We start from the raw sequence: 15,303 nt of genomic DNA, 5'->3' as shown, positions 1-15,303 counted from the left end.
GGTCCTGGGATGAAGCTCTGCATTAAACTTCAGTGAGCCTGCTTCTCACTCTCCCTCTGCCTGCCACTCCCCCTGCTTGTGCTTGTGCTCTCTCTCTGTCAAATAAATAAATAAAATCTTAGAAAAAAAAAAGTTGGGATGCCTAGGTGGCTCAGTGGTTGAGCATCTGCCTTCAGCTCAGGGCATGATCCTGCAGTCCCGGGATCAAGTTCCGCATTGGGCTTTCTGTATTGAGCCTGTTTCTCCCTCTGCCTATGTCTCTGCCTCAATCTCTCTCTGCATCTCTCATGAATGAATGAATGAATGAATGAATGAATAAATAAATAAATAAAATCTTTATAAATAAATAAACAAACAAATAAATAAATAAATAAATAAATCAAACTGTTCCTGGCACACAGTAGGTACTTTCTTAATATTAGCTAGACTTCTTATAATTAATGTGTTATAGGATTTTTTAAACAGATTTTAAGCTATTTCTACTCATAGGTAATAGAGACAGTAATCTATGATAAAACTTAAGAGATCTTTAAAAACCCATTGCCCTTAAAATATACATTTATTCAAAAACAGTTTTATACATTTATATAAAACTGTATATGATATGGCCTTGCCCTTGAGAAACCAATCTACCAAACTATTTTTTTATTTTATTTTTTTTTTAATTTTTATTTATTTATGATAGTCACACAGAGAAAGAGAGGCAGAGACAAAGGCAGAGGGAGAAGCAGGCTCCATGCAGGGAGCCCGATGTGGGATTCGATCCTGGGTCTCCAGGATCGCGCCCTGGGCCAAAAGCAGGCGCTAAACCGCTGCACCACCCAGGGATCCCCAATCTACCAAACTAACTATCATATTAATAGGATATGTTTTAGTAACAAAAAGAAAGAGAATATACAAATTATCTCTTACCATCCATTGATGCAGTATATCAAGCATTTGAAATTTAGGGAAGACAAGCAAAACTACAAGGACAATGAGATTAGGTAGTTATTGTCAAGGGGTATTGATGCTCCTTAGAAATAAACAAGTTGCTAAGGTAAATTAACAAGCAATAGGAAACCAAGTGTAAAAGCCAGAGGACCACTTTGGTAGCACAAAGAAGTCTTTATCTCCTGCAGAGCAATGAAAGAAGAAACCAATGTTCAAGGCCAAGATTTAATGGTCCAAGTGACTGAATTACAAAAAAAAAAGGTCAAATGCCCAACAATGGCAGGTCTATTACACCAAGGTCAGGGCAAGGTCTCCCTACTTGGGAAAACCTAGTAACTGATATGCAATGAAGACATCTGGCAGGAAGCCCCTGAACATTTTGACTCCCTAGACAACTCTGAATTTTCTGAACCAACAGAAGTGGCCCATCCCCTATTAAGAGCTAATATTACCCCTTCCACCTCATCCTGGAAGACAATGCAAAGATCTCTTCCCAAGAAGGCAATAAGATCTACCTCACTTACCTCCCTTGCTACTAGGCCTATAACTAAGGTTAAATCACAGCATAACCCAGCTGGGAATATGCTGGGCCTGATAAGGAAAGAAAGGGACAATGTCTTCAAGGAAGCCACAAACCCAGCCAAAATACACCACCATGTACCAGCATATACCAGAGTAGTATATGTGCATATGGGACCGGATTCTGAGGGTGATTAATCAAGGTGACTGGAACACAAACTTAAAATAGGAAAGTGTTCATCAACTTGGAAGTGGTCTCCAAAGATACAGAATTTATCCCTTGACAAGGACCCCAACAGATAGTATGAGCTTGCTATAAAAATGGCTCCTAGAACATTAATTAATAATTACAGATGATGATCCCTGAACAAAGTTGCAATGCCAGGATTATCACGGCAAATGGTGCAGGAAGGGATTTAAGGACTGACTGAAGTGGCCGAAATGAAATTGAGATACTATGTATGGCCAGAAGACCTGCTCAATGATTATGTTCCACAGAAAGGCCCAGAAGACCTACCATTTGCCAAGACTCTAATGTGGTGGAGAGAGGCACCAATGCTAAAATGTTCAGTTTTGTTGCTCTTCTACAGGCCAGAGGTGATGGTAGGCAAGGCTGTTATGGAACAAGGCTCCTTAATAGCAATGGGGATAATAGGGCCCCAAAACAAAAGAGAACAAATGGTAGATGTAAACAGCTCAAAGCCAGAGGATTGCAGTAATGGTAATGAATGGCAGGGCTGGCACAGCAGTCATGAAGCCTGAGGTATAGAGAGTTACACAGATGATTAATAGAAACCAAATATCTAAAGGCAAAATACATGGGTACTACTCAGTTTATATCAGCAGAGGAAATTAATGATGGACTACCAGGAGACCAAATACAGTCTCCTCTACAAAAGGCATGATCCCTTATGCAGTTTCCACATTTGAGCCAATTTTCAGATCTAGAACCCACTGAATAGGTTGCCTGATACCCAGGAGGAAGGACTCTGTAATATCACAGCATTGCTCTGACTATCATTGCTCTGACTCTTCCCCAAAGGGACCTATGACCATTTATTTGGGTAAATGTACACTGGGGAAAGGGAAACAGCCAGGGCTATGGAATATAGAGTTTGAGGACCTTAGCTGATAGCTGAAGACCTGAAATATTATCATGGACCCTTATGAGAGTAGGGATAAATGGGAGATAGGTAATAAATGGAGCCATAGCCAGGGTCTGGTTTATAGTAGGATCACTGGATCCACAGATTAACCTGGTGGCAATTTCTCCAGTGCTAAATTTACAATTAGCAGTTGGTATTACCCAATACAGTGGGGGAGGTTGGGCAGGAATAGTGGAAATTAGTGCCACCCTTAAAGATGTAAAGGATCAAGTGGTAATTGCCTCCCATAATATCTCCATTTGATTCTCCACTCCAGCCCCTACAGAAACCGGATAGATCCTGGAGGGTTAATGTAGACTAGTGGTCAGCAAACATGTTCTATTAAGGCCCAGATACCAAACATTTTAGGCTTTGTGGCCCATACAGTTTCTGTCACAATTCAACTCTCCCACTGTGATGTGAAAGTAGTTACAGATAACATGCGAGTAGGTGTGGCTATGTGTTCCAATAAAACTTTATTTATAAAAACAGGCAGCAGGTCACATTTGGCTATAGTTTGCTAACCCCTGATTTAGACTACCACAAACTCTACCAAACACTAGCCCAGCTGGAACCATATGTCACATGTGACATCTGCTACAGCAAATTAGCATGGCATCAGGTACATGGTATATGGCTATTGATTTGATTTGATGAGTAGATCAGGAAAAAGAATTAGAAACATTTTGCATTTGTGCAAGAGAGATGTTAGTCATTTATAGTTTTCCCTCAGGACTATGTTAACTCTCTGTACTTTGTCAAACTAGAATTCAAAAAGATCTGAATCATCTGAACATTCCACACAATATTGATCCATCACGTTGATAATATGCTGATTGTACTAGATACAAAAGAGGTAGCTATCACTTAGATTTCATAAGAAACACACATTTCACATAACCCTATGAAGATTCATAAAGTGGAACCACTATTTTGGTAAAACCGTTAGGCTCTAAAGACCAGGAGTATACTGGACATCCCCTCCAATAATTTATTTCAAAATAAAGTATGGCTTCTTGTACTTCTTACCACAAAAAGGAAGGAAAACATGCCAAGCCCTTTTGGATTCTGGAGGCAGTATGTTCTGCACTTGCAATATCCAGTATAGCGGCCCTTAGCCACACAAGGTCATTTATACTTAAATTTAAATTAAATTAAGTTAGAATTTCAATTCCTCAGTTGCATTAGCCATATTGCAAGTGCTCAATAGCCACATATACCAGTGGCTACCATATTGAAAACACAGATATCAGGTATTTCCACCAGTGCAAAAGTTCTATTGGAACACACTGTACACCTATAAATAGGACTATTGTTCTGATCCATATGCCTGGTGACCCAAGAGCAGCCAGCTTTCAGTGCAGCCCAGAGCCAGAAAGAGTTCAAAGGTCTAAACTGCAGTGAAATAGCCTGCCACTTAAGCCATATGATCCAGCAGACCCTATGATAACACAGGTACCAATGGTTGGCAAAAAAAAAATCTTGTTGGAATTTGTGACAAGCTCCAGTGAGAGAATCACAGTATAGGTCCCTGGGACTCTAAAGCAAGGTTATACCATCTGAACTAGAGGTTACTGGTGAGATTAGACTTGGGATATGAACTGGGAAGGGGTGCTGTTAAAACAGTGATGGAAAAAAAAAAAAAAAAAAACAGTGATGGATGCCATGGTTTGGGGCTCTAGAGCAATGTCATGCTATCTGTCATAGGGAATTAGATGCTATTTGAAAAACAACTCCTGGCATGCTACAGGGCCCTGGAAGAAGCAGAAAACCTCTTGATCTTGCTCATGCTCATTCTCAGATGTACAATTTTCATATTACAACAGATAGCTATGCCCACCTGGTCATATGTGTTGTCAGGTCTGATGGAACTCATGATTGGCAAATCCTGATATATGGTCACTTGGTATTTTGTGGTAAGATATTTCTTCTTGCCAGGATTAGAAGTAGGTCCATGATCACAAAATCCATTGATCATATACTATTCCTCAATATCCAGAGCTGGGGCCTAACAGAATGTTGGATAAACCTGTGAAAGTCACAAAGAAAGTGTCATCTCAGAAGTAATACTCTGATAGAATAAGATGCCATCTTCCAGGACACAGTATAGACATTACATGAAATATCATTGCATGACACTGTCTGCAGTAGAAAGAATAAACAGGTCTGGGCACAAGAAGAGTGAAGTAAAAATAACCCCACTTACCATTACTCCCAATAACTGAATTAAAAAATATGTGTCTCCTATCCCCACAACTATGTGTCCCACAGGGTTTAAGATCTGGTCCCTGAGAAGAAACTCCTACTAGAGAACTAGCAAAATCCCCATTGAACTATAAGCTGCTGCCTGGTCCCGCTGGTTTCAGCAGAAAGAGGAGTCATCATCTTAATAAAGTAATTATCCTTGATCATGAGAATAAGGTAGGAATATTGTTACAAAATAGGGCCAAGGAAGAATATGGGTGGCATTCAGGTAATTTATTCGGACACCTCTAGGCCCTCCCTTGCCTGATTATGACTATAAACAAACAGATACAACAAACTGTGCCAGAGAAGGGCATAGTTTCCAAGGTCTCAGACCACTGAGTATCAGGTTCAAGCCACTACATAAGTCCCTGAGGCTAGCAGACCTGGTCAATGAAGGTGACAGAAATCTTCAGTGGACTATAGAAGAGGGAAAGTAATAACAATTGCTATGACCTGGGGGAGCTGCTCCCCACAAAATATATGAAGAAGTGGAGCCAAGGAGACTATGGGCTGTAGTAGGTCAGAGATGCACCATGCAGATCCCTCTTCAGGGAAGGACTTGCTCCCCAACTTCAGGGAGAGCAGGGATCTTTCAGGTGTACCCCAGCTACAGAGAGTTGCCTGGCCAAGGTCATGTCCTTCCCTGAGACAGCGCCAGTGCAAAGACTGAGTGAGACAGGGGTACAAAGGCTCAGCTATTTCAGTCCAGTGAGGTACAACCCCAATGGGCAATACTCACTCCAGAGCTCCCCAGTAGGCTGGCTGAGCCTTTCTCAGACCCACAACTACAGTTCAGTTTCTCTCTCTGCCCAATCCTGCTTCTTCCCCTTTCCTTTCTCAGGTATTGATCCCCAATAAACATTTTAAATCCCAAACTCCATTTTTTTTTTCCAAACTCCATTTTAGTGTCTGTTTCTAAGGAACCCAACCTGCAACTGTGTGATTGTATGTTTGTAGGAGCCCAAGCAGACAGTACAACCCAGCTGAATGTAATATATAACAAAACAAAAAAACAAAAACAAAACAAAACAAAACAAAAAACTTTCCCCTGCCCCCTCCAATAGTATTTGGAAAAACTGTTTCTGAGCTAAGGTGTACATCATTCCAAAAGTCATTTTCTTCAGTGGTCAATGACTATCCCAGGCTGTTGGACCATCAGTGTCAATGGCAAGTATGCCCACATCACCACAGACCTTTTGGTAGTGGTCAGGTACAACACAGAAGCATCAAGAACAGCAACAGCCAATAAGTCAATGAAAGAAAGACAAATACCATATGATTTTACTCATATGTGGAACTTAAGAAACAAAACAATTGAACAAAGGAAGAAAAGAGACCAAAAAAACACTTTTTTTTTTTTTTTTTGCAAAAACAGACTTTTAACAATAGAGAACGAACTATCAGTTACCAGGGAGGAGGTGGGTGGGGGATGGGTGATGAAATAAGTGAAGGAAATTAAGAGCACACTTACGGTGATAAGCACTGAATAATGTATAGAATTGTTGAATCACTATATTGTACACCTGAAACTAATATGACACTGTATATTTACTCCACTGGAATTAAAAATAAAAGAACAGCAACACCCAAGAGAATGGAACAGTTCCCCTGACTACAGATTTTCTAGTCTTTTTCCATGGCAGGACAGTGACCAACACTGAGTCTCAGAGTTAAGCAAATACCCTTGGGTTTTCTTACCCTGATGTGTGAGCTCAAATTCTGAGACAGGAAAGAAAGGGAGAAAAGAGAGAGAAATGAAAGAAAGATATTATTTTTCTTTTTTTGAAGATTTTATTTATTCATGAGAGACACAGAGAGACAGGCAGACACACTCAGAGGGAGAAGCAGGCTCCCTTCAGGGAGCCCGATGCCGGACTCATCCCAGGATCACTCCCTGAGCCGAAGGCAGATGCTCAAACACCGAGCCACCCAGGCATCCCAAGAAAGATAATCCTGTATTTTGGAGCCACAGAGTAATTCGACTAGAATATTAGAAGTAAAGTGAACTCATGCTTACAACCTCTAAACTGATAAAACATACTAATACAACTCTTAAATGAAAAAAGCAGATTATAGAACAGTATGCAGGGATCCCTGGGTGGCACAGCGGTTTGGCACCTGCCTTTGGCCCAGGGCGCAATCCTGGAGACCCGGGATCGAATCCCACGTCGGGCTCCCGGTGCATGGAGCCTGCTTCTCCCTCTGCCTGTGTCTCTGCCTCTCTCTCTCTCTCTCTCTCTCTCTCTCTATCATAAATAAATAAAAATTAAAAAAACAAAAACAAAAACAGTATGCATAGTGTGAGCCCACTGTTTATGAAATATATATCAATATGTTCATTTTAAAAAAAAGATCAGAAGGCCAAGATGTTTTTTTAGCAGTGGTTATGTCAGGATGGTGGATTTTTATTGCATTATTTCCCTTATCTGTATTGTCTGAATTCTCTGTGATGAGTTTGTATTTTGGTAACAAGGAAAAAAGTTATTGTTTCAAATTTACTGAAGTGGTAAAACTGTTCCCCCCCATCCTTCAACAGCTTTAAATTTTTTTTTTTTTTTTAAGAAAAAGAGAGTGGTGTTGCATTCTTTTCCTAAGAAATATAAACATTTCCCCTTTCTTTCAATTAGAACAGGGCTGCCAGGTTGGAGGCCATTCCAGATGTCAATCTACAAAGCAGTCTAGAAAGGCAGGAAATAAGCCATGGAACATTTTAATTGCTTTCATAACCTTGATTACAGAAAGGAGACATCTCCTTTGTGGTTTCTGCTTCTGAGAGGAAGGTGTTATGGCCAAGGGCTGAGAAGCTCACAGAATCCCTCACCCCCTTCCATGAGTATTATTGAAGACAAGGTATCACACTGAGCGATTGTGAGCATAAATAGAGTAACATTCATATGCTCTGTGAGCTCATCTAGTCCAAACGGCCAGCCTTTCTGCAAGCTCACTAATGGCTATCCATGCGATGCCCGCTTGAACATCTCTATAACGGGCAAATCAACCCCTAGTGGTAGTCCCACTTAGATATACTTAGGTACTTTGAACTCAAAACTAAATTTACCACCCTTTCTCCCCATAACAGTACCTTTTTATATATTCGACTATTGCCACTCCCCTGACTCCCACCCTGCTAGACTGTGAGCAGGTCACTCAGCCTGTCTCATTTCTCCATAATACCGGTGCCTAGAACAATATAGTAGATAGATAATATAGTAGTTACTCAATTCACGCTGTGGAATTACTGTTGAATGAATAACAGGCACCCCAAAGATTCTCTTTAAAAAATCCAAGTCCTTTGGTAAGCTTTTGTCTTTGATCAGCTTGTCTGTTCAATTTCTGCTGTCCTTCCTTTGACTGCGACCTTGTGCTATCTTGGAAGCAGTTGGTTTCTGTCAATTTTCTTTTGCTAATTATCTCAGTACCCATAACCAAGGTCATCTATTTCAAGGAGCCTATGGGGTGTCAACATTCTACATATAGTCATATTCCTCGGTTAACCCTCCTAAATAAAATTTGACAGAAAAAGGCATTTTTTGAAATGTAAGGGTGAAAGAGTAGCTCAATACAATAAAAGCCCAGTAATTTGAACTAAGTGCAGAGAAGGTCAGTATGACAGGGAAAAGTACAAATTATAAAAGCTTTTTTTTTTTTTAATAGAGAGTGACTGGTCTCATGCATAGGAGGGTTACAGACCAAATTCAAAATGTACCTTTTAAAAAAATTAACGTTATATTATGGGTGGAAAGAGAGAGGAAAAGGCAAAAGCAGCCAGAGACAGAAAGAAGCAACTGGGCTCAGGCTAGAACACAGGCCACCAGGAAAAAGCCAACCATTAAGAATGCAACCTCTCTGTACATGCCGCTGTACTATCCAGAAAGATGAAAGGAAGTAGGCACCTGGGTGGTTCAGTGGTTGAGCATCTGCCTTCAGCTCAGGTCATGATCCCGGGGTCCTGGGATTGAGTCCCACATCAGGCTCCATACAGGGAGCCTGCTTCTCCCTCCACCTATGTCTCTCTGCCTCTCTATTTCTGTGTCTCTCATAAATAAATAAATAAAATCTGGAAAGAAAAAAAAAGATGAGAGGAAGCTTAGGAAATTTGAGGGAGGGAATGTTACCCATATTCTGATCTGACCTGAAGTCATGACCAAGAATGCCACAGAGGTAGCATTCCAGGTAAGGCAGGCATCACACCTGGCAGTGATGAGGAAAGAGGGCTGACAGTGAGCAGTGAGCATCTCCTGGACATCCAGTGCAGGCCTCTGTGCCATGCCTACTGCTTGAAGGACCATACATACCAGTCAAGTTTCAGGCATAGGACCTATGCAACTCACCTAGGCCTAAATCCATGAGGACAAACACCATCTCTTGTGAAACCCTGAAAGAACTAAGCCAGGCCCTGGGGCAGCACATGATCTGAACAGCATATGATGGTGAGATACAGTCAGACTATGGAAACCAGGACTTTGTGGACTGGTAGAAACCATCATGGAGGACACAGATCTCCCATATAGTAGGATGGGTAGGATTTGCTTAGTAAGAGAGAGGTGTGAGGGGAAGCAGGGTCTGTAGGGAGAACAGTGTGAGTACAACCCAGAAGTGAGGAGGGGAGTCGATCGTGTTGGGGGTGACAGCTGAAGGGATGGTCTAGGCTCAGCGTGGGGAACCGACCAGCTGAGACAGAGGGGGATCAGTATGTAGTCCCTGGGTACGAGGCACTGTTCACAGCACCAGGCAGACAGCAGGAAACGAGACCAACACACCACAAGGCCAACATTTAGTGGAAAGAGACATCCCACTGAAAAACTGGTAGGGAGCTGAAAAGCACATATAATAAAAAAACGAGAGCTACAAAGAAATTCACCTCACCCCTCAAAAAACCACAAGTTTTGTCCAACTGATACTGGCCAGAGGGAGGGAAGTGGTTACATAAACTAGTGAGGATGGCCAGCAGTGCCACTGCACTTCTTCCCAACTCTGAGTAACCCGGTAAGATAGGTGGATCACAGCTGAAGAAAAGAGGAGGTGAAGGTGGAAAAGAGCCTCCAAAATAATCATGTCACTTTAAAAAGACCCGAATCAGAAGAAACATACTCTGGATCCTTTAAGAAGTGCTGACTCATGCCTTAAAATTATATCTCCATTTACTTATAAAATAATTAATGTGCCAAACATCAGCAAATCAATCTAGTTTTTTTTTTAAGATTTTATTTATTTATTCATAAAAGACACAGAGAGAGGCAGAGACACAGGCAGAGGGAGAAGCAGGCTCCATGAAGGGAGCCTGATGCAGGGCTCGATCCCAGGACTCCAGGATCACGCTCTGGGCCCAAGGCAGACGCTCAACTGCTGAGCCACCCAGGAGTCCCTCAATCTAGTTTCTAGGCAGAATTTCAAATTGAATGTTTTCCCATTTGCCTGGAAAAGCTCTTCATAGGACAAACTAAGTCAAGAATAATAAGAGGTCTTTCAACACTTTTATTCCTACCTATTCCTTCTCTTCTTAGCAAAATAAAGACCAGTTCATCTCAATTTTCACTGCAAATATTATTTTAGAGAGCTGCCACCAAGTGTAAACATCTTCATTCACTTTCCTTTAAATTGCACTATTTTATTGAATAAATTATTCAGTGTCAGGGACCTAGACAAGGGACCACATTACTCTGAACGAAGTTGAAATATGGCATTAGAGACTAGCAAGCTGTCATGGCAAATTGGGCATGACCCACCACCTCTACTCCCACCCAAGCCCCTACCATGTTCCTGAAGCTTCTGTGACTGAATCATAAGTCTGGAAAACTCAATTTGGTAAGTGTGGGAAGACAGATCTTAATTGAAAAGTTCAGTTCTAATAAAATGCAAGGTGGTAAAAGGTTGGGCTGGCAGGGTAGATCATTTGAGTCTTTATTAATAACATCAATTCATTTTAATTCAGTGAAGCACATAATTGGCATCAAGCTTTTCAAGTTCACCACACATTCCTGTGCCTGGAATCCCTAATATTTTTTTTAAAACTTTTCTTATTTGGTAATAGATGTTCTAATAATTTGCATTTTAACAAGAGGTTACTTGTAGCAGGCTTATACTAATTATAAGTATGTTGAGTTTTACTAAGCCAGTGGTACCCACCAGCCAGTGACAAATCTTTCTAAGTCTTAACTGGAATTCCCAGTAATTATTCTGCAGTCAGCTAAAACTCCAGCAAAGAGATGAATGAGGCCCCTTGAGATTACTGCACCTTGAATAATCACAGGCGGTCAGCAGGGTCAATTACTGTTTCAGTTTGTGCTGTAGCTGCAGCCTGTAAATCCGTTTACTAGGAGCTCCAAGAAAGCCTTGATAGCATTTGTTTCATTGCCTTTATCTCTGCAACTGCAGTCATTTTGTGATGCAAGACCCCAAGGGTGCCAAGGACCACCTACCTACATGGGAAGTGAGGTCGCCTGCAGAAGGGCTGTGTTTTTGAGAAGGAAACAAACAAACAAACAAGAACATCCTGTGTTGTCTTATTCACAGGATGGAAGAGAGGTGGAATTGTTGGCTTAGTGAAAAGACAGGACTGAGAATCCAAAGACAGTTTTCTAATCCTCCTTGGCTGAGATAACCAACCAGCCACTCACACCAATACGAGCTTCTTCTGGGGCTTCATACTGTCATGCAGTTCTCTATAGCAAGAAACACAATAGGGAGTAGCAGAGGAAAAAAGGCAAGAGGCAAAAGCAAGAGGGAGAAGGGGGAAGAAGCCCTACCATGAAAGTAAAAACAAACAGGAACAGGTAACCCAGGCAGCCCTTGTTAGTGTAAAAAACCGAACATACCATTGCCTTCATTTGAACTGGATAAATGTGCACAGTGTTTCTGGTTTAATTTAATGATAACTTATTAATACCTATTGGATGTTACCGAGGTTACGAAGATAACTAAGAATAGCCACTGCCCTCAATCGTTCAAGCTTGTAGACAAAAAAGACATATGCAAAGAACAATATTAGTGAACAAATGAGGCCATTAATTGTTGTTCATTCAAATAAGTTTCAATATTTTTGCAAGATTCAGGATGTCAACTTTAGAACCCGTAAGTGTCCAAGCCTGGCTGTGCATTGGAATAAGACCACAAACCTTTTTTTTTTGGAAATACAGATGCCCAGGGATCCCTGGGTGGCACAGCGGTTTAGTGCCTGTCTTTGGCTCAGGGCATGATCCTGGAGACCCAGGATCAAATCCCACATCAGGCTCCCGGTACATGGAGCCTGCTCCTCCCTCTGCCTGTGTCTCTGCCTCTATCTCTCTCTCTCTCTCTCTGTGACTATCATAAATAAGTAAAAATTTAAAAAAAAATTAAAAAAAAAAAAGAAATACAGATGCCTGGATTCCAATCCAAACTTCAGGAACTATATATTTTTTTTAAAGATTTTATTTTATTGCGAGAGAGAGGAGGGAGGGGCAGAGAGAGAGGGAGAGAGAATCTCAAATAGACTCCCCGCTGAGTGCAGAGCCTGACCCATGTCCCTGAGATCACAACCTGAGCCTGAGCTAAAATTGAGAGTTGGACGCTCAACTCAGGCACCCCAGGCTATATTTTTAATCAGCCTCCTAGATCATTTTTATTCAGTCATCCTGACACCAGAAAAGGTTCAAATTTTGAAATCCATGCAGCAATTTACAAATTATCAATTTTTCCCAGTTCTAAAGAAAGAAAAAAAAATCACCTTCATTAATCCCCCAGGCAGAAAAATGGAAAAACTTCCTCAGTTAAATCCAGAACCCAGAATACCTTTCTCCCAATTCACTTATCCCAACCCTCTGTTCTTTATGGCTTATTTTCTTCAATACAGTCAGGGACAGGAAGGAAGCAGAGGAAGTGTCAAATTCTCAACTTGCTCAAATATTCCTGTGCAGTGAGGAAAGCTCAGCAGGCTGCATCGTGGAAGTGCATTTAGATGGCATTTAAGGACAGCTGGAAATGTTTGGGAAGTAAAAGCAGCTAGTGTGACTTTTAAAGCCTGCCAAAATGATTTTACTATAAATGAGGAGACAAATGAAGAGTTCACCATAACGACCACACCTCTACATGGTATTAATGATGGGACTAGAACCCTGATCCCAGAACCCCCATAAGCTCCTTCCACAAGGCCTTTCCCATCCCCCCTCCTGGCTGCCAGCTGGCCATAATGGAAGTCAGGCACACATGGTTTTGTTCTCCTGCCACGACACGTATTTATAAAGGAAATGGATGACTATGCAAATAGTGCATTGGAAATATGTACTTAAGATATCTTGTCTCAAGGCTGTCCACTTACTTATTCAGCAACCAGAAAGCTAAAGGTTAAAATTCACTGCTTCCACTTCCCCTTAAAAATGTGTTTGTGGCTAAGGAACACACACTGAAAACAGTGAGTCAACATCTCTAGCCTCTGAACTCATTTAACGTTGGAAGAGATGAGCCCTGGTCTGGGCTGCTGGTGGCCACAGGCAGGATTGTTCACCACCCTACAGTAGGATCAACATGGAAGGTATAATGTTGGCCCAGGAAAAACAGGTAAGGGAAGACAGGGACATATCCTAGGCCTCTGTAGTCAAGTGGATAATAGTCAAGATGGGGAGGAGCCTCAGTGTGACTGGGCAAGGTGAGTGCAGGGGCATCAAATGGCTTTGCTTTTATGGGAGGTGTGTCCCTGGATCCCCACGTCAATGTCCCAGATTCAGTGTCTCAACAGATGAATTGACTAAACCTGTGTCGAGTGCCTACACCTAGATTCCTGGAGCCAATGAGAGGCTTAGCCCCTTCTAGCTTCCTCTTTTTCTCTTTGGAAAATAAGAATCTGCTTCCTATATATCCTCACATAGTAGATACAGGAAAATCATACACACAAATTATAATTGCCCACTTTAGACACCATCTTTCTCCCAGCTACTAAGGCTCAAAATCATAGAATCATCTTGGAATATGAAGGAAGGGTCGGGACGCCTGGGTGGCTCAGTAGTTGAACATCTGCCTTTGGCCCAGGGCATGATCCCGGAGTTCCGGGATTAAGTCCCACATTGAGCTCCTTGCATGGAGCCTGCTTCTCCTCCCTCTGCCTATGTCTCTGCCTCTGTGTGTGTGTGTCTCTCTCATGAATAAATGAATAAAATCTTAAGAGAGAGAGAGAGAGAAGGAAGGGTCATTCTATAGTTCAATTCTGTGCCCCTTTGTCCACAGTGTTCCTTCCCTACCCTATCTGATGCAGGCAGTCTGGGTCTGAGGACCCAGAAGGAGTCCCAAAGGGCTAGGAAAAAGGGTCCTTGGCTTCATGCAGGATAGAAATCAAACATGAGCCAGCAGAAAGTGAAAGCAGAGTTACTGGAGTTAGAGAGAGAGATGGATAGACCATCCAGGAGACTCTGAAAAGAAAAAGAGCATGAGTTTCATTTTTGCTTGGGGCCTGGGGTTTTTATTGGCAATTGTGGTCTGTTGTTCTCTTAGGCATCCAGGAACTGGTTAAAACAAGGACAGGGTCCAGATGTCCTCCATAAGTCACTTATTTCCTGAAGCCAGAGGTCTTGGCATCAAAGTGTTTGGAGTTCATGGTCTTAGAGAATGTGTGGCAACCTTGCCGGGTCACTGCTTAGACATTATTATGCTGGAAGACTCCAAAGTTACCATTACCTCTTTGTCCATTACAAGGAGGACATACACTATTTGCATTACAAGGCTGTGTAGAGTGGGGTGGGGGTGCAGGCCCTAGTAAGAATAGAAGCTGGAAAAGAGGCAAAGGGGAAAAAAATACAACTTTTTTTTTCATGGGATCCCTTTAGTTTTCCTGTCTCACCTCTAACATTCATAGGCCCTTATGCAAAGCCTATTTCAATCACCTCCAAACAATTTTTTTTTTAAATTTTATTTATTTATTCATGACAGAGAGGGAGAGAGGCAGAGACATAGGCAGAGGGAGAAGCAGGCTCCATGCAGGGAGCCCAATGTGGGACTCGATTCCAGGACCCCAGGATCACACCCTGGGCTGAAGGCAGGCACCAAACTGCTGAGCCACCCAGGCATCCCAATCACCTCCAAATAATTATCTCAACACGTCCACCCTTTCTTCCATGGCCAGAAAAACGTGTCCATGCACAGAGTTCCAATAATGCACCTTCTCCCTCCATAACAATTGCCAATCAAATTAGATGTGCATTCTTTTCCTCTTTTTCATGTAAAGCCTTTCATTTTTTTTTTTTAAGATTTATTTATTCATGATAGACATAGAGAGAGAGAGAGAAAGAGAGGCAGAGACACAGGCAGAGGGAGAAGCAGGCTCCATGCCAGGAGCCTGACGTGGGACTCGATCCCAGGACTCCAGGATCAGGCCCTGGGCCAAAGGCAGGCGCTAAACCACTGAGCCACCCAGGGATCCCCCATGTAAAGCCTTTCATATTGTGGTCTTCCCACCTACATTTCCAGCCTCTACTTTCCCACCCACCCCCCA

At 42.0% G+C, this 15,303-nt stretch overlaps 1 long non-coding RNA gene across 13 annotated transcripts in view; it reads right to left on the bottom strand.

Moving 5' to 3' along the window:
- The window catches only part of LOC140622624 (uncharacterized), a 177,262-nt gene that overhangs the window by 108,347 nt on the left and 53,612 nt on the right, over window positions 1-15,303 (bottom strand). For all 13 annotated transcript variants that reach the window (XR_012022321.1, XR_012022320.1, XR_012022316.1 and 10 more), the window contains exon 2: window positions 4,438-4,626. This is a non-coding gene — a long non-coding RNA (uncharacterized lncRNA). The remainder of the gene's footprint in view (window positions 1-4,437; window positions 4,627-15,303) is intronic.

The sequence above is a fragment of the Canis lupus genome, chromosome 32, assembly GCF_048164855.1.
Source record: "Canis lupus baileyi chromosome 32, mCanLup2.hap1, whole genome shotgun sequence".
Lineage (NCBI taxonomy): Eukaryota > Metazoa > Chordata > Mammalia > Carnivora > Canidae > Canis > Canis lupus.
This window is presented reverse-complemented; position numbering and strand designations above follow the sequence as displayed.